A 26566-nucleotide genomic window follows, 5' to 3' on the forward strand; every position below is an offset into this window, starting at 1 on the left:
ATTGGTTAAGTGTATTTTATAGTATGGTTGCCATGGTGTTGGCAATCCATCTACACTCGCAATGATTATCCTTCAAAATGTCGATGATTGTATGTGTGCAAAAAATTATATGTCAATGTATATGTATATGGGGCATTGCAGAAAGATTTCGTCATTTTTGGCAAAAAAACTCAAAAATTGGAAAAAATCCGTAAACAAAGAATAGTAGACTACCAAAAAAGTATTAAGCAAGTAAAAAGGCATTAGGTTCGGCAGGGCAGCTATATTTAAATATATTCCGATCTAAACCATATTTGGGTCCTATGTTAGGAGGCCTAAAACTGCACACTGTTTCATATTTCAGCGAAATCGGTTAAAAAATAAAGCTTTTATGGGCTTCAGACCCTTTAACGGCAGATCGGTCTATATGGCAGCTATATCTAAACATAGTCCGATCTGAACCATATTTAAGTTCGAAGTTGAGAGGCCTGAAACTACTCACTGTTTTAAATTTCACCGAAATCGGTTAAAAAATAAAGCTTTTATGGGCTTCAGACCCTTTATCGGCAGATAGGTCTATATGGAAGCTATATCCAAATATAGCCCAATCTGAACCATATTAAGGTCAGATGTCGGGAAGCTTTAAATAACCCACTGTTTGAAATTTCAGCGAAATTGGTTAATAAATAAAGCTTTTATTGTCTTCAGACCCTTTATCGGGAGATCGGTCTATATGGCAGCTATATCTAAATATAGTCCGATCTGAACCATACTTAGGTCAGATGTCGGGAAGCTTAAAAAAACCCACTGTTTCAAATTTCAACGAAATTGGGTAATAAATAAAGCTTTTATGGGCTTCAGACCCTTTATCGGCAGATCGGTCCATATGGCAGCTATATCTAAACATAGTCCGATCTGAACCACATTTATGTTCGAAGTTGAGAGACCTGAAACTACCCACGGTTTCAAATTTCCGCGAAATTGGGCAAAAAATAAAGATCGGTCTATTTGACAGCTATATTAAAATATAGTCCGATCTGCACCATATTTGAGAGGCCGAAAACTACTCACTGTTAAAAATTTCAGCAAAATGAAATATTAAGTTTTTATGGGCATTAGATTCTTTATCGGAAAATCGATCTATATAGAAGCTATATATCCAAATATGGTCCGATTTGGCCCGTTCAAGATCTTAACCAGCGTGCACCAAAAAGAAGTATGTGTGCCAAATTTCAGCACAATTTTTGAAGCCTGCAGAGTGATTACAACAGACGGACGGACAGACACACGGACATCGTTAAATCGTCTTAGAATTTTACGACGATCCGAAATACATACACTATGTAGGGTTGGAAATTGATATTTCGATGTGTTGCAAACGGAATGACTAAATGAATATACCCCCTAGCCTATTCCTACTTCCTGACCATATTCGTAATCTACTCCCGAATACCTTTGATTTGAGTCCCATATTGTCATGATCGTAAATTAACCTATTTTAAGGGGTTTTGGGGCTGGGGCAGCCCCCCAGGTACTTGGACCCAACTTTAATTACGAAATTCGTACTCTACTCTTGAATACCTTTCATTTCAATTCCATATTGTCCCGATCGGTTTACCTTTTTTCTTTGGGTAGTATTTTAGGGGTAAGGGGGAGGGTCCGCCCCTCTTCCCGATATCAAAAAACTACATAGCCTATGTTTACTTCCAGACCAACCAATACAATCTGCGGTTCAGCCGTTTTTGAGTCTATACGGAACAAACAAACAAACCGACAAACAAACAAACACAAATTGAATTTTATATAAAGGGTGATTTTTTTGAGGTTAGGATTTTCATGCATTAGTATTTGACAGATCACGTGGGATTTCAGACATGGTGTCAAAGAGAAAGATGCTCAGTATGCTTTGACATTTCATCATGAATAGACTTACTAACGAGCAACGCTTGCAAATCATTGAATTTTATTACCAAAATCAGTGTTCGGTTCGAAATGTGTTCATTCACCGTAACGTTGCGTCCAACAGCATCTTTGAAAAAATACGGTCCAATGATTCCACCAGCGTACAAACCACACCAAACAGTGCATTTTTCGGGATGCATGGGCAGTTCTTGAACGGCTTCTGGTTGCTCTTCACTCCAAATGCGGCAATTTTGCTTATTTACGTAGCCATTCAACCAGAAATGAGCCTCATCGCTGAACGGTGAATGAACACATTTCGAACCGAACACTGATTTTGGTAATAAAATTCAATGATTTGCAAGCGTTGCTCGTTAGTAAGTCTATTCATGATGAAATGTCAAAGCATACTGAGCATCTTTCTCTTTGACACCATGTCTGAAATCCCACGTGATCTGTCAAATACTAATGCATGAAAATCCTAACCTCAAAAAAATCACCCTTTATAAGATAACCCAGGTGGTGGGTATTCAAATTTCAGCCCGGTCGAACTTAATACTTTTATACTTGTTTTTTTGTCTATGATTTTTTCAATGGAATGATCCACACATGCCATTATTCTGCCTTCACATTATGTGGAACTACAATTTTGAAAATTTCTGCTCTGTAGCATTTTGTGAATTGAAATTTCAATCGGCAGTGCAATGTTGGCAGCTAAAACTTGCTTCGTTGCATTTGCTGTTTTTTTTTTTTAGCTTAATGTCAAAAGTGCATCAAAACTGCAAAAATGTATATTTTACGCATCATTAAACTTTTGTGCACGCATATGGGAGCAGGTACGGATGTGCCTGTGTGCCCGTGTGAGTGCAATTGCAGGTGTTTGTTTGTGTGAGTTAATTTTATTTGTATGCGATGCCAAATCACAGCACCAAAGTGAAAATTGAATTCAGTTTTTTCATTTCATTTGACGTGGCTGCCACACTTACCCATTACCCATAGAGCCAGCTACGGATTGCTGGTGTGAGTTGTGAGTTGTGAATGTGAGTAAATATTTGATATTCATCAAAAATAAATCATTTCATGGATTATTTATATACGTTGACATTGGTCGCTGATAAATTTTAGCGCTTACAAAAAAAAACCACGATGAATTATAATGTACGAAAATGATGATAATGATATCCTTTAATGTATAACAAATAAAAGTGTTGTGGAAGATAAAACAAAATGTCGATAGGTTAATTCTACAGTGAGAATATTGTGAACGTTATGAAAGGATTTTATCCTAAAAATGAGTTGAATTTCAATTAGAAATCAGTAAGGAAAGGCTAAAGTCGTCCAAATCTGATAAAAGTTCATGATTTATGAACACAGGAAATTTATTCGGAAAATATATTACTATGGTCCTAGAACCTAGAACCTAGGAATCAAAACAACACATATCAACCTGTATATGTATTGCAAAATACCAGGTACTCAGCCGGATTCATAGGATGGCTTATTTGTGCATCACAGCCACACTGAAGAAGACACTATTTGAAGCACTGAATTTAGTGCTACATCAAATGCCTCTGGACAGGCAGTGTGGATTACACATTCCCTGAGCTGGTTTTTGATAACCAATACTGTATCTCTATTTCTAAAAGAACTGATTGAAACTACAATATCCCTGGTAAAAGAAGTCAGATAGTTTTCTATACGGATGGTTCCAAACTAGAACTAGAAGATACTGCAAGTGGTGGAATGGCATAGATATCTTATATATAAAAATCAATTTGTGTTTGTTTGTATGTTTGTGTGTTCCTTATAGACTCAGAAACGGCTGAACCGATTTGCTTGAAATTTTCACAGATGGTGCATAATGATCTCGTGGTGAAAATAGGGTACTACATTTTTTGGTATCTGAAGGGGGGGGGCGGACCCTCCCCCTTACCCTAATTTTCGAAAAACACCAGATCTCGGAGATGGGTGGTGAGATTTATGCGAAATTTTGTGTTCTCTCTTATAGTACCCTAAAAATAAAAATTTGGTATCCAAATTTCGGATGGGGTACCTAGGGGGGCCGCCCCACCCTAAAACCTACCAAACATATACATAGACCAATCACGACAATATGGGAATTAAATGATAGGTAATTAAGATTAGAAAACTTATCTGATATCCAATTGTCGGACTAAGTGTTAGAGGGACCACTTCAATCCCCAAAACACCCCTAAATCGGACATATTTACCGACCATGGCAATATGGGACTCAAATGAAAGGTATTTGCGAGTAGAATACGAATCTTATATCCAAATGTGGGACCACGTTTCTGGGGGTCCACCCCATCCCCATACAGGACTTATTTACTGACCATGGGTATATAGGGCTTAAATAAAAGGTATTTTAAGGTAGAATTCGAATCTGATATCCAAATATGGGTCCAAGTGTTTAGGGGCCGCCTCTCCCCAAAGGGGACAAATTTACGACCATAGCAATATGGGGCTCAAATGGAAGGTCTTTGGGAGTAAAGCACGAATCTGATATCAATATTCGGGAAAAGTGTCTATAGGGCCACCCCACCCCCACAACACCACCCAAATAGGAAATATTTTCTGACTATTGCAATATGAGGCTCAAATAAGAGGGTTTTTAGAGTAGAACACGAATCCGATATATATTTTCAAGGCCAACTCACTGAGTGGCCACCCATCCCCCAAAATACCTCCAAGCCGGTCATGTTTGCTGACTATGGAAATATGGGGCTCAAATTCAAGGTGTTTGGGAGTAGACCACGTATCTGATAGCAACATTAGGGACCAATTGTCTAGGGGACGTCTCACCAGCATAACAACCCCCAATAGGATGTATTTGCTCACTAAGACAATTTGGGTCTCAAAGTGAGTGGAACTAAATATTTATAGTTTTTAGGGCCAATACTCCAAACAGAGCATATTTGCTGACTTTTGCAATAAGAAGTTTAAATGAGATTAGAAAACGAATTTTAACCAATTTTAAGGCCAATGGCAATATGGGGTTCAAATAAATGGTATATAGATATATGAGAATAGAGCACGTTGCTGATATATTTTCCGGGCTTAGTGTTTGGGGGACCACCCCAATCCCCAAAACACCCCTAGATCGGGCATATTCACCGACCATGTCAATGTGGGGCTTAAATGAAACGAATTGGGGGGTAGAGCAAGAATCGGGACCAATTTTCTGGGGGTCTACCCCTTTCCCAAAATACCCCACAAACAGCAATTTTTTAGTGGCCATCGCAATATGGGGCTCAAATAAAGGTATTTGGGAGTAGAATACGAATTTGATATCCAAATGTAGGACGATGTATTTAGGGCATCACCTCTTTCCCAAAACACCCCCCAAAGGGTAAAAATTTTTCCACCATGGAAATATGTGTCCCAAATGAAAGGTATTTGAGATTAGAAAACTAATTTGATAACCTATTTTGGGGCCATGTGCTTGGGGGACGCCTCATCCCATAAACTCACCTTAAACCAATGGCAATATGGGGTTTAAATAAATGGTATATGAAAGAAGAGCACGATGCTGATATTTTTTCAGGGCCAAGTGTCTGGGGGATCACCTCACCCCCGAAAACACCCCTAAATCAGATATCATGAGAATATCGGGCTGAAATAAGATATTTTAGGAACGGAGTACACCTTACATCTAAAATTAAATTTGTAAACCAATAAAGATAATATGGGATTCACGTAAAGGCACTTATATTGTTAAACTGTTAGTCAAGCGATATACTATTTGCGTAGCATGGTATTTCACTAAAAGCTCTTTGTCGAAATTCAATATTCCAAGGAATATTTTGTTGCATATAAAGTTAATGAAGGCGCAGCGGTGCGGGCCCGGGTCAGCTAGTAATGCTATAAAGACCATTGGCATAAATATCTTCTTAAACTGCCAGGCAGCCATTAAATCTATGGGGAACATATATCTGACTATCGCAGGTTCATCAACGAGATGGCTGAACAGTTCAAAATTAACCTGTTCTAGGTTCCAGACCATAAAAATATCTCATGGAATTGTAGATGAAACGAGCTTGCGATATTAAGAACTAGGAACATTCCAGGAGAACTGGAATCTGTGGGTATGCCTCTAGCGACAGGTAAGGTAAGATTAGAGGATCAGGTCCGAAGGGCAGCGAAAAGCATATGGTCACAAATGAACACTCCATAATTATGTGGCCCAATTTAAACTTACAGAAATCTACCGTTAACACATCCTATTTTGGCGAGGGCCAATGGGGAGTATTGCCCTTGGCTGATTTTTTCAGGAGTCGTATTCTGTAATTTCGCCCACGTTATCATCAGCGACACTCTTCACCGACCAGACGAGTGAGTTCACGGAAGTGCTTAAGGTCGATTGCCAAATAATTCTCAAAAACATGATCAGCCTACGGCAAAATCAGCAACAAGTACAACTTTAGCCGGTTGCTCTTGGGGAATGAACAAAGAAACCATATCCAATTTTCAAGTATTTTTGAGATTTTTTCAATAGCCTTAACTTTTTACCATCTGAAATCAACAGAAAATGTTTGCAATTTTAGCAACATATTATGTCTGTTTAATTTTCAGCAGACTTTCTGTTGTGTCAGCAAACATTTTTGCTGTTTTGTCTCAAAAATCTCTTTGAGAGTGCCGAAAACATACGACTATGGAGAATGACGCTGGGACCTTCTCCTTAGTTGACGATTGGTCATCTACAATGATATTTTGGGTTTGGTAGTGACAGGTTGAAAAGGTTGAAAATAAATGGAGATAAAATAAAGTTGATGGTACTAACGCCCGGAACGCCCGAGCGAAGAGATGAAGTTGGGAATTTCAAATGTTAAAATGTTAGCAGTTTTATCTATATCGGCACTGCCATAAACGAAACGAACGACATCGTCTTCCAATTTGATTTCGGGAGCACCAAATCAGCTCTCTGATTTGAAAATCATCATGAGAAATCGAGAATGTTTATAGATATATAATGGTTGGCCCGGCCATATCGATCGATCGTTTTTAACTTGTTATACCCAGCACCGAAGGATGGAGGTATACTCATTTTGTCATTTCGTTTGCAACACATCGAAATATCCATTTCCGACCCTATAAAGTATATATATATATATATATATATATATATATATATATATATATATATATATATATATATATATATATATATATATATATATATATTCGTGATCAGCGTAAAAATTCTAAGACGATCTAGCCATGTCTGTCCGTCTGACTGTTGAAATCACGCTACAGTCTCTAAAAATAGAGATATTGAGCTGAAACCTTGCACAGATTCTTTTTTGTCCATACGCAGATTATGTTCGAAGATGGACTATATCGGACTATATCTTGATATAGCCCCCATATAGACCAATCCGCCGATTTAGGGTCTTAGGCCCATTAAAGCCACATTTATTATCCGATTTTGCTGAAATTTGGGATAGTGAGTTGTGTTAGGCCCTTTGACATCCTCCTTCAATTTGGCCCAGATCGGTTCAGATTTAGATATAGCTGCCATATAAACCGATCCGCCTATTTAGGGTCTTAGGCCCATTAAAGCCACATTTATTATCCGATTTTACTGAAATTTGGGACAGTGAGTGGTGTTAGGCTAATCGACATCCTTCTTCAATTTGGCTTAGATCGGCCCAGATTTGGATATAGCTGCCATATAGACCGATATCTCGATTAAAGGTTTTGGACCCATAAAAGGCGCATTTATTGTCCAATGTCGCCGAAATTTGGGACAGTGAGTTATGTTAAGCCCCTCAACATACTTCTGCAATATGGCACAGATCGGTCCAGATTTGCATATAGCTGCCATATAGACCGATCTCTCGATTTAAAGTTTTGGGCCCTTAAAAAGCGCATTTATTGTCCGATGTCCCTGAATTTTAGAACCTTAAGTTGTGTTAGGCCTCTCAACATCCTTCTTCAATTTGAACCAGATGGGTCCAGATTTGAATATTGTTGACATATAGACCGATCTCTCGATTTAATGTTTTGATACCTTAAAAGGCGCATTTATTCTCCGATTTCGCCGAAATTAGGGACAGTGCTGGGCTCTTCGACATTTTTCTGCAACTTGGTCCAAATCGGTCCAGATTTGGATATAGCTGTCATATAGACCGATATCTCGATTTATAGTCTTGGCCCCATAAAAGGCGAATTTATAATCCGATTTCACTGAAATTTGACACAGTGACTTATATTAGGCTTTTCGACATCCGTGTCGTATATGGTTCAAATCGGTTTATTGTTAGATATAGCTACTAAAAAGATCAATATTTTGTTATAGACAATTGAACAATGACTTGTACTTATTAGTATTTGGTCCAAATCGGAACATATTTTGATATAGCTGCTATGGGGCATTATGCAGTTATGCATTTTTCACCTGATTTTGACGAAAGGTGGTTTACATATTTACCCGAGGTGGTGGGTAACCAAAGTTCAGCTCGGCCGAACCTAACGCCTTTTTACTTGTTTTATTCCAACTGGTTCAGTTTTTTTCCAACTTTTAATAAAATTTAAATGCTCTTCCCTTTCAAATTCATATTATGAGACTCTACATTCCCACCATACAATTACCATAAGCCATAATCGTTTTTGGGGTTAATATAATCGACTGCCAACAATTTCATATTTCTATTTGTGTAATTAAACCGCCAGGTTTATTAATGCTTCAAATGACGTCTCTGGCACGTGCTGATATGACCGAATCCTAGGAAAGTAAAAAAAGAAACCAAAACAAAACAGATGTAGACCAACCCACATTTATGGACAACTATAAAAATGGATCTTTGGCTGGGCAATGCAAAGCTTGCAGAGTCAGCCTAAGTTGACTGTGGGGAAAAAACGAAACTGACACAACAAAACTAGCATAATTTGTGGTAAAAATGTCCATGTAACAATTATTCTCTTTTTTTTTTTGTTTAATTGCCTCAAAAACATTGGCAACATTTGCCTTAATTAAATTTCCGCATATTTTGCTGAACACGTTCATTTTTTATTGCACTTTTTCTATGTCAATAATAACCAAATGTATGTGAGTGTGTGTGTGTGTTTTTCCTACCCAAACTTCTGGAAAAAAATGGGATTCAACCTAGAAACGCCTGGAAAAATAGAGTAGGAAAAAGTCCTAGCCATTTAAAGGATTAAAAAAAAGTGGAAGGACAAAGTCGATCTGCTTATGCCATACACCAAGTGGAATACAAACACCACATAATAAATAAAAAGTAAAAAGGCATTAAGTTCGGCCGCGACGAACTTTGGATACCCACCACCTCGGGTATATATGTAAACCCCTTTCGTCACAATCCGATGAAAATTGGATAACTTATGCACCCAAATTCGGCACGGACATTGAGTGGTCTTATAAATATATGTCACTGTTAAATTTAATATTTCAACAAAATCGTGTAAAAAATAAAGCTTTTATGAGCTTCAGAACCTTAACCGTCATATCGGTCTATATGACAGCTATATCTAAATACAGTCCTATTTTACCATATATGGGTCGGATGGCGGGTGGCCTAAAACTAAACACTGAATTCAAATTTCTGTGAAATAAGATAAAAAATAATGCTTTTATGGACTTCAGACCCCTTATCGGCAGATCGGTTTATATGGAAGCTGTTTCTAAATATAGTCCCATCTGAACTATATTTGGGTCAGATGTTGGTAGGCCTAAAACTACTCACTGTTTTAAATTTCAGCAAAATCGGTTAAAAAATAAAGCTTTTATGGGCTTCAGACCCCTTATCGGCAGATCGGTCTATATGGCAGCTGTTTCTAAATATAGTCCCATCTGAACTATATTTTGGTCAGTTGTTGGTAGGTCTCAAGCTGCTCACTGTTTTAAATTTCAGCGAAATCGGCTTATGGGCTTCAGACCCTTTATCGGAAGATCGGTCTATATGGCAGCTATATCTAAATATAGTCCGATATAAACCATACTTAGATCACAGATTGTGTAGGTTGGTCTAGAAGGAAACATAGGCTATGTAATTTTTTGATATCGGAAGGGGGGAGGACCCTCCCCCTTACCCCAAAAGTACTACCCAAAAATAAAAGTGGACCGATCGGGACAATATGGGATTCAAATGATTACGAATATGGTCAGGATGTAGGAATAGGCTTTATAATTTATTGATAACGGAAGGGGGCGGGCCCTCCACCGTTACCCCAAAAACATCACCCAAAATCAAAAGTGGACCGATAAGGACAATATGGGTATCAAATGAAAAGTATGCGGGAGTTGATAACGTATCTATCATACAATTTTATGTCGAAGTACAGCGCACAAAAACCCCACCCCCACCCCCACAAAAACGCGCAAAATGGGCACATTAGCCAATCACGGATATATGGGGTTCGGTTTGTTTGCTCCGTATAGACAGAAAAACGGCAGAACCGATTTTGTCGAAATTTTCCCATATTGTGTAGGTTGGTCTGGAAGGAAACATAGGCTATATAATTCGTCGGTATCGGAAGAGGGACGGACCCTCCCCCTTAGGCCAAAAACACAACCCAAAATCAAAAGTTAACCGATCGCGACAACACAGGTATCAAATGAAAGGTATTAGAGAGTAGAATACGAATATGGTATTAAATTTGAGTTTAGGTACCCATCGGGCCACCCCAACCCCAAAACTCTCCCAAACAGACATATTGGAAGATTATTTCAAAATGGGGCTCAAATGAAAGATATTTGGGAGTAGATTTCGAATCTGGGATACAAAATCAGGTCGAAGTATAGGAGGTCACGCCACCCCTCAAAAACGCCATTAAACCCATTATGAATATGTGATACTTGGCTGAAACGATTTTCTAAAAATTTTCAAAGATTGTGTACGTTTGTCTGGAAGGAAACATAGGCATGGACCCAAATACCCCCAAATAGGCATATTAGCCGACCATGGCTATATGGGACTCAAATGAAAGGTATAAGGGAGTAGGTTACGAATATGGCATTAAAATTTGCGTTCAAGTGGCGCTCTTCCTCCTAAAGATACGTCAAATGGGTTATTTGACCCATTATTACAATATGGGACTCAAATGAAATGTATTTGAGAATAGAAAACGAATTTGATATCCAATTTTGAAGCCAAGTGTTTTGGGGTACGCCCTAAAGCACCCCCGAAACTAAATTTCATTTCCGTTGGGAATAAAGTACGAATTTTATATCTATTTTCAGTGCAAAGTGCCGGTGGCCGCCCCAGCCCCAAAACACCCTCTAAACGGTTCATATTTACCGCTCCCATGCAAACCAATCACTCCATTTTGTTTTTTTTGTTTTTTTCCTAAGTCCCTCTAGGGCGCAATTCTTATTATGGTGGAGGGTATATAAGATTTGGCTCTGCCGAACTTAGCACGCTTTTACTTGCTACATATAGTAGCTTCCGTATGAAAGCATCTCGAGACTACGTTTTTTCAGAGGGTGTGACTGACTTATAATGAAATCTCATATCAGACAAAGTAATAAACTTTTCAATAGGACTCAGAAATTCTCCCTCCTGCCCTTAGCATTACAAACGAAATCACCAATTTATAATACCCTGAACCATTGTAGTAGCATTGTAGAATACAACAATAAATAGTTAAACGCTGTGGCCTACTCTTGTGCGGGACAACGCAATTGTAGAGGTTTTGGGTTTATTTGCTGTGTTGGTGATAGTGCTGTTTGGTCGCAGCAACGACTGAGGCGGGGGCAAGTCGTCAAATAGAGATAATTACGTTGACAACGGGTATTCATATTTACTCAACAACATTTAACTTTGCAATTTGTTGTTGAGTTCTGTGTCCCACACCCCTTTCTCTCACCATACAATCTTATTCGCAGCATTTTTGCCTCTGGCACAGGACGCAACTACCTCGCAAAACAAAAACAAAACAAAATATAGAACAGCAATGGTGAAAGGACCAAGTGCGACGAGAGAAATAAAATGAAATAATATAAAATTCATGTAATGGACTAAATGAAAATTGGAAAAAATTTTTAAAGGCATTAAAGTTTATTTAGGTACCTTTTAATTGGTGCCGCATAACAATAATAAGCAAAAATTTTGGATAATAATCTTAATGAAAATAAGTAAAAATACCCCTGAAAGGATAACGGCTCACTACGGTGGGTGAGTGCTGGTGAACAGTTGCATGTCTATTGAAGAGTGAGAATTTTATTTTTAATTTCGTTTCTTTTTTCGCTCTCTCACTTACCGGATAAGCATTAAGTTCGGTATTATGAGGTAATTACGTGGACAATGGGACACCATTAAGACTTTCAACGGAAATGTAAATTAATTGTTTGCATTTAGATTTTGCACATTTCCCGCCTTCACTTTTATGAAAATGGATTAAAGGATTCAATTGAAAAAAGGCTACAAAAGGGAAAGGGATTTAAATGCTTTCGTCACAGTTTTAATGGTTGCAACTCATTCCAAATAAAATTAAGATTCTTGAATTTATTCAAGAGTATTACATTAAATTGAAAATGTAATGACAAAAATCAAATATATCTTAAAACATACAAGATGTTCATGACCGAAGCACAAAGTGTTTTTTATGACTTCCAACACCAGTGTTAAGTATGGCCTAAGTCGGTCTATAACCTGATATAGCTTCCATATAAACCGACCTTCCGATTCTACTTCTTGAAGCCCTTGAAGTCGCAATGTTATTCGATCTGGCTGAAATTGTGCACCCAGTATTCTGTTACGACTTGCAGCAGCCACGGCAAGTACGATCCAAATCGCTCCATATCCTGATATAGATCTACCGATTTCAAATTTTGAACTCCTGGTGAAATATAACTTCAATACGAACGGATTGTTTTAGCTACCACTGAAATATCTATACAACGCACAGTGTGAGTTTCTCCAAATTTGCAAATGCAATGAGTTCAGTCCGATTCAAATTTAAGCTCAATGACAAGGGGCCTCCTCTTCTTTCTTTAAATTTAGGATACCAAAAGTCCGAAACAAGTAAAAGCGTGTTAAATTCGGCCGGACCGAATCTTATATACACTCCACCATGGATCGCATTTGTCGAGTTCTTTTCTCGGCATCTCTTCTTAGGCAAAAAAATGATAAAAGAAAAGATTTGCTCTGCTATTAGAGCGATATCAAGATATGGTCCGGTTCGGACCACAATTCAATTATATGTTGGGGACCTGTGTAAAATGTCAGCCAATTCGGATAAGAATTGCGCCCTTTAGGGGATCAAGAAGTAAAATAGAAAGATTGATTTATATTGGAGCTGTATCAGGCAACAGACCGATTAAGGCCATAATAAACACGTATGTTGATGGTCATGAGAGAATCCGTCGTACAAAATTTCAGGCAAATCAGATTATAATTGCGACCTCTAGAGGTTCAAGTAGTAAAGATCCCAGAAATCAAGACGCAAGACCCAAGATCGGTTTATATGGCAGCTATATCAAAATATAGACCGATATGGCTCATTTACAATCCCAACCGACCTACATTAATAAGAAGAATTTGTGCAAAATTTCAAGCGGCTAGCTTTACTCCTTCGAAAGTTAGCGTGCTTTCGACAGACAGACAGACAGACGGACATGGCTAGATTGATATAAAATGTCACGACGATTGAGAATATATATACTTTATGGGGTCTCCGACGAATATTTCGAGTAGTTACAAACAGAATGACGAAATTAGTATACCCCCATCCTATGGTGGAGGGTATAAAAAAAACAAAACGAAGAAGAACTATAAGAATAAGAATCGTTATTAAGTATGTAACAAAAGGTCAAAGCTCGTGTAACAGTTGAAAATATTAGTGTATGGTTGAAATAATCTAAGATTAGTTCTAAACACTTTTTTGAATAAATTTCTTCAGTTTGATTGAATTTTGGACAATCTTCAACAATTCTGGTAAGTACATATAGAACAAATTTGAACTCATAAAATTAAATTCATTGAAATAACAAATTTAAGAAGGATGGATAAGAAGGATAAAGGGCCTAACACAACTCAATGTCCCGAATTGCGGCGACATCGGACAATAAAGGCGCTTTTTATGGCCCCAAAATCTAAAACCGAGAGATCGGTCTATACGGCAGCTATATCAAAATCTGGACCGATCTGTACCATAATGCAGAAGAATGTCAAGGGGCTTAACTTAACTCACTGTGCCAAATTTCGGGCCCAAAACCTTAAATCGAGGGATCGGTATATATGGCAGCTATATCCAAACCTCGACCAATCTGGACCAAATTAAAGGAGGACTTCGAGGGGCCCAACACAACTTACTGTCCCAAATTTCAGCAAAATCGGATAATAAATGTGGCTTTTATGGGCCTAAGACCCTAAATCTGCGGATCGGTCTACATGCCAGCTATATCCAAATCTGAACCGATCTGGGCCCAATTGACGAAGGATGTCGAAAGGCCTAACACAACTCACTCTCCCAAATTTCAGCAACGTCGGATAATAAATGTGCCTTTCATTGGCCTAAGACCCTAAATCGGTGTATCGGTCTAAATGGGGGCTATAACACGATATAGCCCATCTTCGAACTTAATCTGCTTATGGACAAAAAAAAAACGAATCTGTGCAAAGTTTTAGCTCAATATCTCTATTTTTGAAGACTGTAGCGTGATTTCAACAGACAGACGTACGGACATGTCTAGATCGTCTTAGTTTTTTACGCTGATCAAGAATATATATTGGGTTGCCTAAAAAGTAATTGCGGATTTTTTAAAAGAAAGTAAATGCATTTTTAATGAAACTTAGAATGAAATTTAATCAAATATACTTTTTTTACACTTTTTTTCTAAAGCAAGCTAAATGTAACAGCTGATAACTGACAGAAGAAAGAATGCAATTACAGAGTCACAAGCTGTGAAAAAATTTGTCAACGCCGACTATATGAAAAATCCGCAATTACTTTTTGGGCAACCCAATATATACCTTATAGAGCCTTAAATGGATATTTCGATGTGTTGCAAACGGAGTGACAAAATGAATATACCTCCATCCTTCGGTGGTGGGTATAATAACAAGTAATTCTTCCTGTTTCAGAATCTGAAAACATATTCTCCCCGTTTTTGCCCGAAATTTTTTTATTCAGTTTCCAAAGATGTCTGTGCCGCAGGCCCTACTTTTTGATGAGTGGCTTAAAAACAAGAAGGATAAAACTGCTTTGGAAAACGTCATTTTAAACATGATTGGGAGAGATGTGGACAACCCGAAATTAAAAAAAAATATTCATAATGTATGTTTTAGCATTAAGAATAGATGGATACGCTCAAATCGAATGAAAACCCGCTTTCTTGAACAATACTCGGAATGGTTATAGCAGGTTTTTCAGCCTGCCTTCTTGATGTTAGATCATCTAATAGTAACTGTAGCAAAGGTAAGCCAGAATTGAACTTTGCAGAATCTCTCTTGCGAACAAAAAAAAATCCAAAGAGCTTATTAGTTAATGGCTGCAGAAATGGAACTGGGAGCATCAGGGAAAAGAAATACTGCAAAAATGCTGCAAAGATTTAGGCACAGCTTCTCTTTCAAAAGGCACTGCACTTAAAAAATTACGATTGTTAATTGGCAACCCGAAAAGTTTGCAGCCTGATCATGCTCTTGCGTTGATAATCTCATACAGCATACTGCAGAAATAAATCGCAAAATGTATCCCTCATACACTTGCTTAAAGAAATCAAAGGTTCAATGCTACCCTGAAAACATATCGATAACGGAATCGAGTGCAGAAATTGAATTACAATCATTTATTGATCATAACTTAAGAAGATTGTGTATTGCGCAAGAGGAAGTGTTTCTATCCAATCCAGGAATAAAAGATGTAAACGCAATTATTAAATGGGAATGCGATGGCGCTGAACAGAGTAGCTACAAACAAAAATGTTCTGAAGAAAACCTGTCTAACTACAGCATGTTTTTCATTTCAATAGTGCTCCTCCAATTACATGCTACTCTAAACGGACAAAAATCCATCTTCCACAATCACCATCTTCTACCAGGTATTGTCGACCTATTAATTTTTTATTTACAAAAGAAACTCGAGATGTTAGCATAAGAGAAGTAGAAACTTCAAATTTCGACTCTTCAACACATATTCAAACCGAAAATCTCCAGATAGAGGTGAAAAATAGCATGATTGACAGCAAAGTCTGCAATGCACTGTCCGTATATACATCATCGCAGGTCTTATGCGAAGCTTCTCCCAAAGATATGAACTGTTTGGATGCATTGTGAAATCGTAATGTTGACACAAGTATGCTTACTTTTGGTATTTTGCCATTACATTCGTGGATTCGTGGAAGTGAGCAATTGATTCCGAAGTCCTTGCGTTATTGTCCGCACCAGGAACAGAAAATACTTTCCATAACCTTTTTATACCCTCCACCATAGGATGGGGGTGTACTAATTTCGTCATTCTGTTTGTAACTACTCGATATATTCGTCTGAGAACCCTTAAAGTATATATATTCTTGACCGTCGTGACAAAAAGCTAACCGCTTCAAATTTTGCACAAATACTTCTTATTAGTGTAGGCCGGTTGGGATTGTAAATTGGCCATATCGGTCCATGTTTTGATATAGCTGCCATATAAACCGAATTGGGCGCAATTCTTATCCGATTGGAATGAAATTTTGCACGACGTGTTTTGGTATGATATCCAATGACTATGCCAAGTATGTTTCAAATCGATCCACAACCTGATATAGCTGCCATATTAACCGATTTTGGGTCTTGTTTTCTTCTGCCGCTAGAGGGCGCAACACTTATCCGATTGTAATGATGTTTTGCATGACGTATTTTATTATGACTTTTAACAACTGTGCCACGTATGGTTCAAATCGGCCCATAACCTAATATAGCTGCCATATAAACCGATGTCGGATCTTGACTTCTTGAGCCTCTAGAGGTCGCATTTATTATCCGATTTGCCTGAAATTTTGTACGACGGATCCTATCATGACCATCAACATACGTGTTTACTATGGTCTGAATCGGCCTATATCCCGATACAGCTCCCATATAAATCGATCTCTCTATTTTACTTCTTGAGCCCCCCAAAGGGCGCAATTCTTATTCGAATTGGCTGACATTTTACACAGGTCTCCAACATATAATTTAATTGTGGTCCAAACCGGACCATATCTTGATATCGCTCTAATAGCAGAGCAAATCTTTTCTTATATCCTTTTTTGCCTAAGAAGAGATACCGGGAAAAGAACTCGACAAATGCGATTCATGGTGGAGGGTATATAAGATTCGGCCCGGCCGAACTTAGCACGCTTTTACTTGTTCAATTTTGCTTTATCAAATACAAATGCTGTTCATACGAATCTAACGAAACACCAACTTAGCCAAAAAAATAAAATAAACCATAAAATATCCCCCCAAAAGTTCAGTGCCCTTTTGCCAGTTCAAAAATGATTCAATTTGCTCTAGTACTACTTACAAATTATGCCCTGCTCTATTTGTCACATACAAACAATTTGTTAAATGCTGCCCTCAGGCCTTGTCCTAGAACGAGAATGTTTAAAAGACCAAACCGAAAAATGCTGACTGACTGTCAGATCTTGTATGACTGAAATGTCATATGCCAACATTGGACATACGCATTCAGTTTCCTCTTCCGCTTTGTAACAATTTTATTTCTCATTTTGGACGCAACCACTTTTCCAAGAAAAATTTTTAAGGCCATTTTAAGTTCCAGTTAGGATTTTTTCCTTAGTCATAGCTGAGGGGGGAGATGGTGATGGTGATAGCCTTTTCAGTAGACGAGTGTGATGTTTAAACACAGAAAGTTATCATCCTTTGCCATGATGCAGTTGCTATTTCGTTTCGTTGAAGAATGAATGTTCCTGTCACTCAGAATATCTAGTGGGCAGTATTTTACCACCCAGTGGCGGTAAAAACGGACAACAAAGCTGGTAGATGAAAGAGTACAACAAATTGTTGCCAAATCACTCAATTACAGTTTGGGACATTAAAACCACACATTTGCTGGCGAAGTTATTAGAATTGTGTTGTGACAAGAATTGCCACTTTCAGTTGCATGTTGCCACTGTCAATGGCAAATGTCATATACGGCAAATTGTCATATAAGTGGCACAGTGGAACCAACTGAAAAAAACCCTATGTAAAGAAATAAAATAGTTTTTAATCGTTGAGTGGTTGTCAAACACTAATTTCTTCATTGAACTTATGAACGTTATTTAGGCAGACATAAACAGAAACTAAGGCTGCGAAGTCGGAGTCAAAAAAATTTAGTGTAGGTCAGTTGACTTATTAAAAAACAAACCCGTCAAAATTCAGAAAAATTTTGTTTGCTAAATTCCCATGAACATTCCATTAGGTAACAAGAGATACCTCTCTCATATCAATGAGTGCAGTCCGCTTAAATTTTAAGCTCAGTGACTAGGAATCTCCTTATTTATGTAGAGTTCGAATAGCGTGTCGCATAGCGGCACCACTTGGTAGAGAAGTTTTAACATGACGGGATACCCCACACTAATAGGAGATAACAGAGAGAGGAGAGAGAGATAAATTTCAGCCTAATCGGATAAGAATTGCTCCCTGTAGAGACTCAAGAAGTCAAGACCCCGGATCGGTTTATATGGCAGCTACATCAGGTTATGAACCGATTTGCGCCATTTTTAGCACCGTTATTGGAAGTGATACCAAAACACCATGTGCAAAAGTTCAGTGAAATCGGATGAGAATTGCGCCCTCTAGAGGCTCAAGAAGTCAAGACCCCAGATCGGTTTATATGGCAGCTATATGAAAACATGGACCGATTTGGCCCATTTACAATCCCAACCGACCTACACTAATAAAAAGTATTTGTGCAAAATTTCAAGCGGCTAACTTTACTCCTTTGAAAGTTTGCGTGCTTTCGGCAGACAGACGGACGGACGGACATGGCTAGATCGACTTATAATGACATGACGATCAAGAATATATATACTTTATTGGGTCTCAGTCACATATTTCGAGGTGTTACAAACAGAATGACGAAATTAGTATACCCTATCCTATGGTGGAGGGTATAAAAATATCGTTAAAATTTTGTGTTTGGAAAAAATTTTTTCAAAATTTATGTTATAGAAAAAATTAAATTGAAATATTGAGAAAACTTGATTGACTGACTCACTTATGCATGAATGTTGATATTCGTAAGTTTAAGAGCAAAAAAAAGGACCAAAAAGTACGAAAAAGTACATATTTGCCCAGCGCGAACAGAAAGGGCTAGAATTATGTTCTTAGACTCAAATTAAAGGGCGTGTCAAAAAATCAAAATTAGATTTGGTAAAAAAATTTTGGAAAATCGTACCGGAAGTGGGAGAAATAGTACGTTTTGTACCGCAATTGGTACTATTTGGTATTTTCTTTATAAATTGAACTAAAGCTCACATTATAGAACTTAGGTACACTATGACAATATTTATTGGGTGACTATAAGAGTTTTTGGTAATTTATACATTTGTACTAAAAAACGTTCCAAGAAGCTACGAAATGGCTGGACTTTTTACAGGCCGGATGAATAGAGGTAGAATTTTGAAATTTGACTTAAAACACATCTGGTGCAAAAGTATGAGGATGAAACGAAAAAAGGAAAAAAAGTACTGGTAACGGGTGGAAATGTAGGTATAGTACCGCAATTGGTACCATTTGCTACATTCGTTACAAATGGAGCTAAAGGTCTGAAATTGGGCATGTAGGTATAATAAGGAAATATATGATGGGGTAATAAATGATCTATTCAAAATTCGTACATTTTGGTACCAAAATTGCTACCATTTGATACATTTTTTACAGATGTAGCTAGTGGTCTGAAATTTGGCATGCAGATTCAACTAACAAATAACTGATAGATGACTTAATGATCCATTCAAAATTTGTATATTTTGGTACCAAAATTGGTACTGTTTTGTACTTTCTGTACAGATGAAGCTAGAGGTCTGAAAATTAGCATACAGCTACAACTAAGAAATATATAATGGGTGGTTAAATAATCCATTCACCATTCGCACTTTTTGGTACCAAAATTGGTACAATTTGGTACTTTCTGCATAATTGGAGCTAGAAGTCTGAAATTTGACTTGTAGGTACAACTAAGAAATATAACATTGGTGACCAAATGCTCGATTTAAAAATTTTAACATTTTGGTACTAAATTTGGTACGATTCGGTAGTTTCTTTACAGATGGTGCTGGAGGTCTGAAATTTGGCATGCAGGTACAACTAGGAAAAAAGTGATGGGTGCCTAACTGATCTTTAAAAATTTGGTACATTTTCGCCTACAGCCAAAGGGGACAGCTAGAATTTAGCAATTTGGCAAACATTTTATGGGAGTTTATATGGGAGTTATATCAGTTTATATACCGATTTGGACGGTACTTGGCACAGTTGTTGTAAGTCATAAGAGAACACTACATGCAAAATGTCAGCCAAATCGGACAAAATCTAAATCTGAACCACTATGGCCCATTTGATATAAATAACCAACGACCTACATCAATATTAAGTGTCTGTGCAAAATTTCTAGGGGCTAGCTTTTTGGGTTCGACCGCTTTCGTGATTTAGACAGACAGACGGACGATACTTTATGGGTTGTTAGACGAATATTTTGAGGTGTTACAAACGGAATGACTAGATTAGTATACCCCCAACCTATTATGAAGGGTATACAAAAATTAGGAAAATGTAAGTGCTCTGAGTCGGAGTTGAGCAATCTTCCTGAAGTCGGAGTCAAGTCAGAATTGCTCGACTCTATAGCCCTGACAGAAACACAATCTAAACCACATAAACATTCAGGCGATAATCATCCTCAAACTCTAAAGAAAATAGCCCAAATTCTAACCAAATGCTTATTACATTGATTCCTGTGTGTATTGTTATACCCTCTACCATAGGATGGTGGTATACTAATTTCGTCATGCCGTTTGTAACACATCGAAATATTGATCTGAGGGCCAACAAAATATATATTTATGATCGTCTTGACATTCTTAATCGATTTAGCCATGTCCGTCCGTCTGTCTGGTGAAAGCACGCTAACTCTCGAAAGATTAGCTAAGTGCTTGAAATTTTGCATAAATACTTCTTATTAATGCAGTTCGGTTGGAATTGCAAATGGGTCAAATCGGATCATGTTTTGGTATAGCTGCCATATAAACCGATTTCGGATCTTGACTTCTTGAGCCGCTAAAGGGCGCAATTATTAAAAAATTTGCCTTAAATTTTGCATATATCAATGGTAAATAATTTTCAACAACTGAGCCAAGTATGGTTTAAATGGGTTTTTAATCCGATATAACTCCCATATTTTTCCGATCTCGGATCTTGACTTCGTGAGTCTCTAGAGGAAGCAATTATTATCCGATTTGCCTGACATTTTGCACAACGACATCTTGCATGATTTTTAACATAATATCAAATATGGCCTGAATCGGTCCATAAACTGATATAGCTCCCACATACACAGATCTCCCAATTTTAATTCTTGAACCACTACAGGGTACAATTCTTATCTGATTTGGCTGAAATTTAGCACAATGAATTCCACTTTGGTCTCCAATAGCCAAACCAAGTATGGCCCCAATCGGTTTATAACTTGGTAAAGCTGAAATAGCATAGCAATTCTTAACCATTATCCTTTGTTTGTCTATATAAAGTGATAAAGGTCAAAGAACTTGACAAATGCGGCCCGGTCGAACTTAGCACACTTTTAATTGTATTACCTACGAGTTACATGAATATGTCATTCTCACAGCGCAACATATGCGCAGTTTACATTTTACTATGTCCATGAGTAGATATTCCTATCCTATAATTTGAGTCTTTAAGAAACCTATTTTAACAGCGAAAATTTCCCTATTTAATTGTATTACAGGAACAGGGGCAAACTTCTCACATATCAATGAGTGCAGTCCGATTTAAGTTTAAGCTCAATTATAAGGGGCCTCCTTTTTAAAGCCGAGTCCGAACGGCGTGCCGCAGGGCGACACCTCTTTGGAGAGTAGTTTTACATGGCATAGTACCTCACAAATGAGGTGATGCCACACATCAACAAAAATTCCATGTTTTTTTTCCATGAGCTCAAGAAGTCTTATTGGCCAATCGGTCCATATGACAACTACATGCTGTAGAACTTAGAAAAACTGGCTGGTATTATTAGCCCTTGTTTGTAAGCCACTGTTCGAATAGTTGGCTCCACATCCACAAATAAACGCTTTCATTTCCCCCTATGCCTCGCCCACTAACGGTTTTTTCTTACATCTAAAGCACCATGACCAATGTCACTACAACTTCTCGCCCATTTCGTGCTTTATGTTAAAGTTAGCAGATATCAAAAGATGCAGATAAACCTACATACAAGTCAAGTAAAGCAATGATCGCTAACATAAATCGGATAGCATTACGTCTTAAAATCAAGGAAAAGCAACAACAAACTTATAGCGATGGTGACACTTACAACTTTGACACTACAGCCAACTAGCAAAGAGCTGAAAGTTGTGTGTCAACATTATAATCTGTTGATGTGTGCAAGTGTGAGTGGTTTACTATCGAGTGGAACTGCATTACATTAACTTCCAAGTATTATTTGCACATTGTTAAATAAGCCTCTGCCTCTCCTCCTTCTCTCTCTTTCTCCGTTACACCATGTACTTGGCATCAACATTAGCTCTCTCTTATCGCACATAGCTAGCTATGTGCATGTGTATTTGGCAATGCATAATTACTCAGCAATTGTACCCACGTAACGTATGAGCAATAATAATTCATTATTTATTAGGCCTCCAAATAAGACTCATACGTCACATATGCCTCTAGTTTAGCCTGTCCCTTATTACACACCGCCGTCCACTTGGGCAAATACTTTTGGACACGTAGTGTGCCAAGTAGACATGATTGTCATAGTCATCGTAGTGGCTGGTGTTTGTCATCTGACTACAACTAGTGTTTGGCCTAATATTGTTTAGAACAGTACGAGCTTAAAACTTCATAAATATTAATGACACTTGTCGAGTACCATATCCGGCAATGGCCGACGCAACGCCACCTACACAACCAATGTGTAATGACGCTAATGTTGTGTTGGAGGGTGTGTGTGTGTGTGTGGATGTGTATTTGGCCTTCAAACACAACAATGACACACAAATAGGATCATGACATGGTAAAGCATTTCATATCGCATGGGGAGAGAAACTACAGTAGTTCTTAATGAAATTTTACATTACATTTCAAATTATTTGAGTGTTGAGAAAGAGGACTTAGATGAGCGTAGCACATGGGTTCGAAATCAAGTGTACCACAATTCAAAACAAACAAACTCTCAACGACAATTTTTATTCTTACCGAAAAATTGTATTGAATTTCAATAATTCAACAACCGTTCATATTGAGCTTTAATGTCGTCCAGTTTAGGCGAATATGAAACGAACACCATTTTTTAATGATTCATGGTGCCGGATAGAAAAACAAGTAAAAAGGCGTTAAGTTCGGCCGAGCCGAACTATGGGTATCCACCACCTCGGGTATATATTGGGTTGCCCAAAAAGTAATTGCGGATTTTTTAAAAGAAAGTAAATGCATTTTTAATAAAACTTAGAATGAACTTTAATCAAATATACTTTTTTTACACTTTTTTTCTAAAGCAAGCTAAAAGTAACAGCTGATAACTGACAGAAGAAAGAATGCAATTACAGAGTCACAAGCTGTGAAAAAATTTGTCAACGCCGACTATATGAAAGATTCGCAATTAATTTTTTGGGCAACCCAATATGTAAACCACCTTTTGTCAAAATCCGGTGAAAAATGCATACCTTATGCCCCATAGAAGCTATATCGAAATGTGCTCCAATTTGGACCAAATACTAATAAGTACAAGTCATTGCTCAGTTGTGTATAGAAAAATATTGATCCTTTTAGTTGCTATATCTAAGAATAAACTGAACTGAACCATATACGACACGGATGTCGAAAAGCCTAACATAAGTCACTGTGTCAAATTTCAGTGAAATCGGATTATAAATGCGCCTTTTATGGGGCCAAAACTTTAAATCGAGATACCGGTCCATATGGCAGCTTTATTCAAATCGAGACCGATTTGGACAGTTTTAGAAAAAGAGCCTAACACACTAATAAGTGCGCCTTTTATGAGCCCAATGCTTTACATCGAGAAATCGGTCTATATGGCAGCTATAGCCAAATCTGAACCGATCCGGACCAAATTGAAGAACGATGTCGAAGGGACTAACACAACTCACTGTCCCAAATTTTGGCGAAATCGGACAATAAATACGCCTTTTATGGCCCCAAAACCTTCAATCTAGAGACCGGTTTATATGGCAGCTATATCCAAATCTCAACCAATCCATGTTATATAGCAGAAGTATGTTGAGGGGCTCAACTTAAATCACTGTCCCAAATTTCGACGACATCGAAGAATAAATGCGCCTTTTATGAGCCCAAAGCTTTACATCGAGAGATCAGTCTATATGGCAACTATAGCCAAATCTGGACCGATCTGGGCCAAATTAAAGAAAGACGTTGAAGGGACTAACACAACTCACTGTACCAAATTTTGGCAAAATCGGAGAATAAATGTGGCTTCTATGGGCCTTAGACCATAAATCGGCGGATCGGTCTATATGGCAGCAATATCCAAATCTGAACCGATTTGGGCAAAATTGAAGAAGGATGTCGAGTGGCCTAACACAACTCACTGCCACAAATTTCAGCAAAATCGGATAATAAATGTGGCTTTTATGGGCCTAAGACCCTAAATCGGCGGATCGGTCTATATGGCAGCTATATCCAAATCTGAACCGATCTAGGCCAAATTGAAGAAAGATGTCGAAAGGACTAACACAACTCTCTGTCCCAAATTTTGGCGACATCAGACAATAAATGCGCCTTTTATTGGCCCAAAACCTTAAATCTAGAGACCGGTTTATATGGCAGCTTTTGTCCAAATCTCAACCGATCTGTGCCATATTGCAGAAGCTTGTCGATGGGCTTAACTCAAATCACTGTCCCAAATTTCGACGACATCGGACAATAAATGCGCCTTTTATGGGCCCAAAGCTTTACATCGAGAGATCGGTCTATATGGCAGCTATAGCCAAATCTGGACCGATCTGGGCCAAATTGAAGAAAGATGTCGAGTGGCCTAACACAACTCACTGTCCTAAATTTCAACAAAATTGGACAATAAATGTGGCTTCTATGGGCCTTAGACCCTAAATCGGCGGATCGGTCTATATGGCAGCTATATCCAAATCTGAACCGATCAGGGCCAAATTGAAAAAGGATGTCGAGTGGCCTAACATAACTCAGAATTTCAGCAAAATCGGATAATAAATGTGGCTTTTATGGGCCTACGACCATAAATCGGCGGATCGGTCTATATGGGGGCTATATGAAGATATAGTCCGATATTGCTCATCTTCGAACTTAACCTGCTTATGGACAAAGAATCTCTGCACAATTTCAGCTCAATATCTCTATTTTTAAAGCCTGTAGCGTGATTTCAACAGACAGGCGGACGGGCATGGCTAGATCGTCTTAAATTTTTACGATGATCAAAAATATATAAACTTTATAGGGTCGAAAATAGATATTCCGATGTGTTGCAAACGGAATGACAAAATGAATATACCCCCATCTTTCGGTGGTAAATTGCAAATTGCAAATTTTGCCCATGAACATTCCACTAAGGAACAGGGGCTAATTTCTCACATATCAATGAGTGCAGTAGGATTCAAGTTAAAGCTCAATGATAAGAGACCTCCTTTTTATAGCCCAGTCCGAACGGCGAGCAGCAGTGCGGCACCTCTTTGGAGAGAAGTTTTACATGGCATAGTACCTAACAAATGTCGCCAGCATTAGAAGGGAAAAACTGCCGCTGAAAATTTTTTCTGATGATCTTGCCAGGATTCGAACCCAGGCGTTCAGCGTCATAGGTGGACATGCTTACCTCTGCGCTACGGTGGCCTCCTTCGGTGGTGGGTATAATAATTTTGAGATATGTGAAGAACCACGCTTAACATACGCAAATATGTAGTCTCAACTAAAATCTGATTATTGTTATGGAAACAGAGATCATAAAAGGAAGAGGATACACACACAGCCATATAATCACAACTCAACAACACAGTCAGCATTATAATTATCATTAGCATTGCTATAACGATTATTATGTACATTGTACAGAGACTGAGACACATTAAGATGTCCCAGCCCACACACCACTAAGGCTAATACCGCTACATATAGATATAAAGAATGCTTCCTGCGACGATACGTTGTGCCATAGACAAGTAGAACTTCTAATGAAACTTTTTTCTCTCCCACCCCCCCATTGCCCAACAATGCGGGGTCTGTGCGCATAGCATGACGTTGATGATGTCTCCTAATTACAACTGACAACAGAATGTCGGCAATATGTGACCAGAAATTATTACCCCAAGAAACCCCCTAAAAATATCGCATACTCATTTATACACCACTCAAGTTTCGGCAACATCAACTTCAATATGCCATGCCATTGTCACTGCCACTGCTATTGCCATTGCCCATGACAATGTGAGTGCAGCCGTTTGGGGTGTGAGGGGCATTTGGTTGGGAGGCTGGCTTCATTGTTGATGAAATAAGTTTTGATGACATTC

General features: G+C 38.1%; 1 protein-coding gene across 1 annotated transcript in view; it reads left to right on the forward strand.

The window, feature by feature from the left end:
* The first annotated feature begins 2901 nt into the window (after positions 1 to 2901).
* The window catches only part of LOC106082817 (parkin coregulated gene protein homolog), a 33864-nt gene continuing 10199 nt past the window's right edge, over positions 2902 to 26566 (forward strand). Inside the window, exon 1 of the mRNA XM_013245553.2 lies at positions 2902 to 2918. The gene's annotated coding sequence lies outside the window, so the exon portion shown is untranslated. The remainder of the gene's footprint in view (positions 2919 to 26566) is intronic.

Source organism: Stomoxys calcitrans, chromosome 2 (assembly GCF_963082655.1).
Source record: "Stomoxys calcitrans chromosome 2, idStoCalc2.1, whole genome shotgun sequence".
In the NCBI taxonomy this organism is placed as follows: domain Eukaryota; kingdom Metazoa; phylum Arthropoda; class Insecta; order Diptera; family Muscidae; genus Stomoxys; species Stomoxys calcitrans.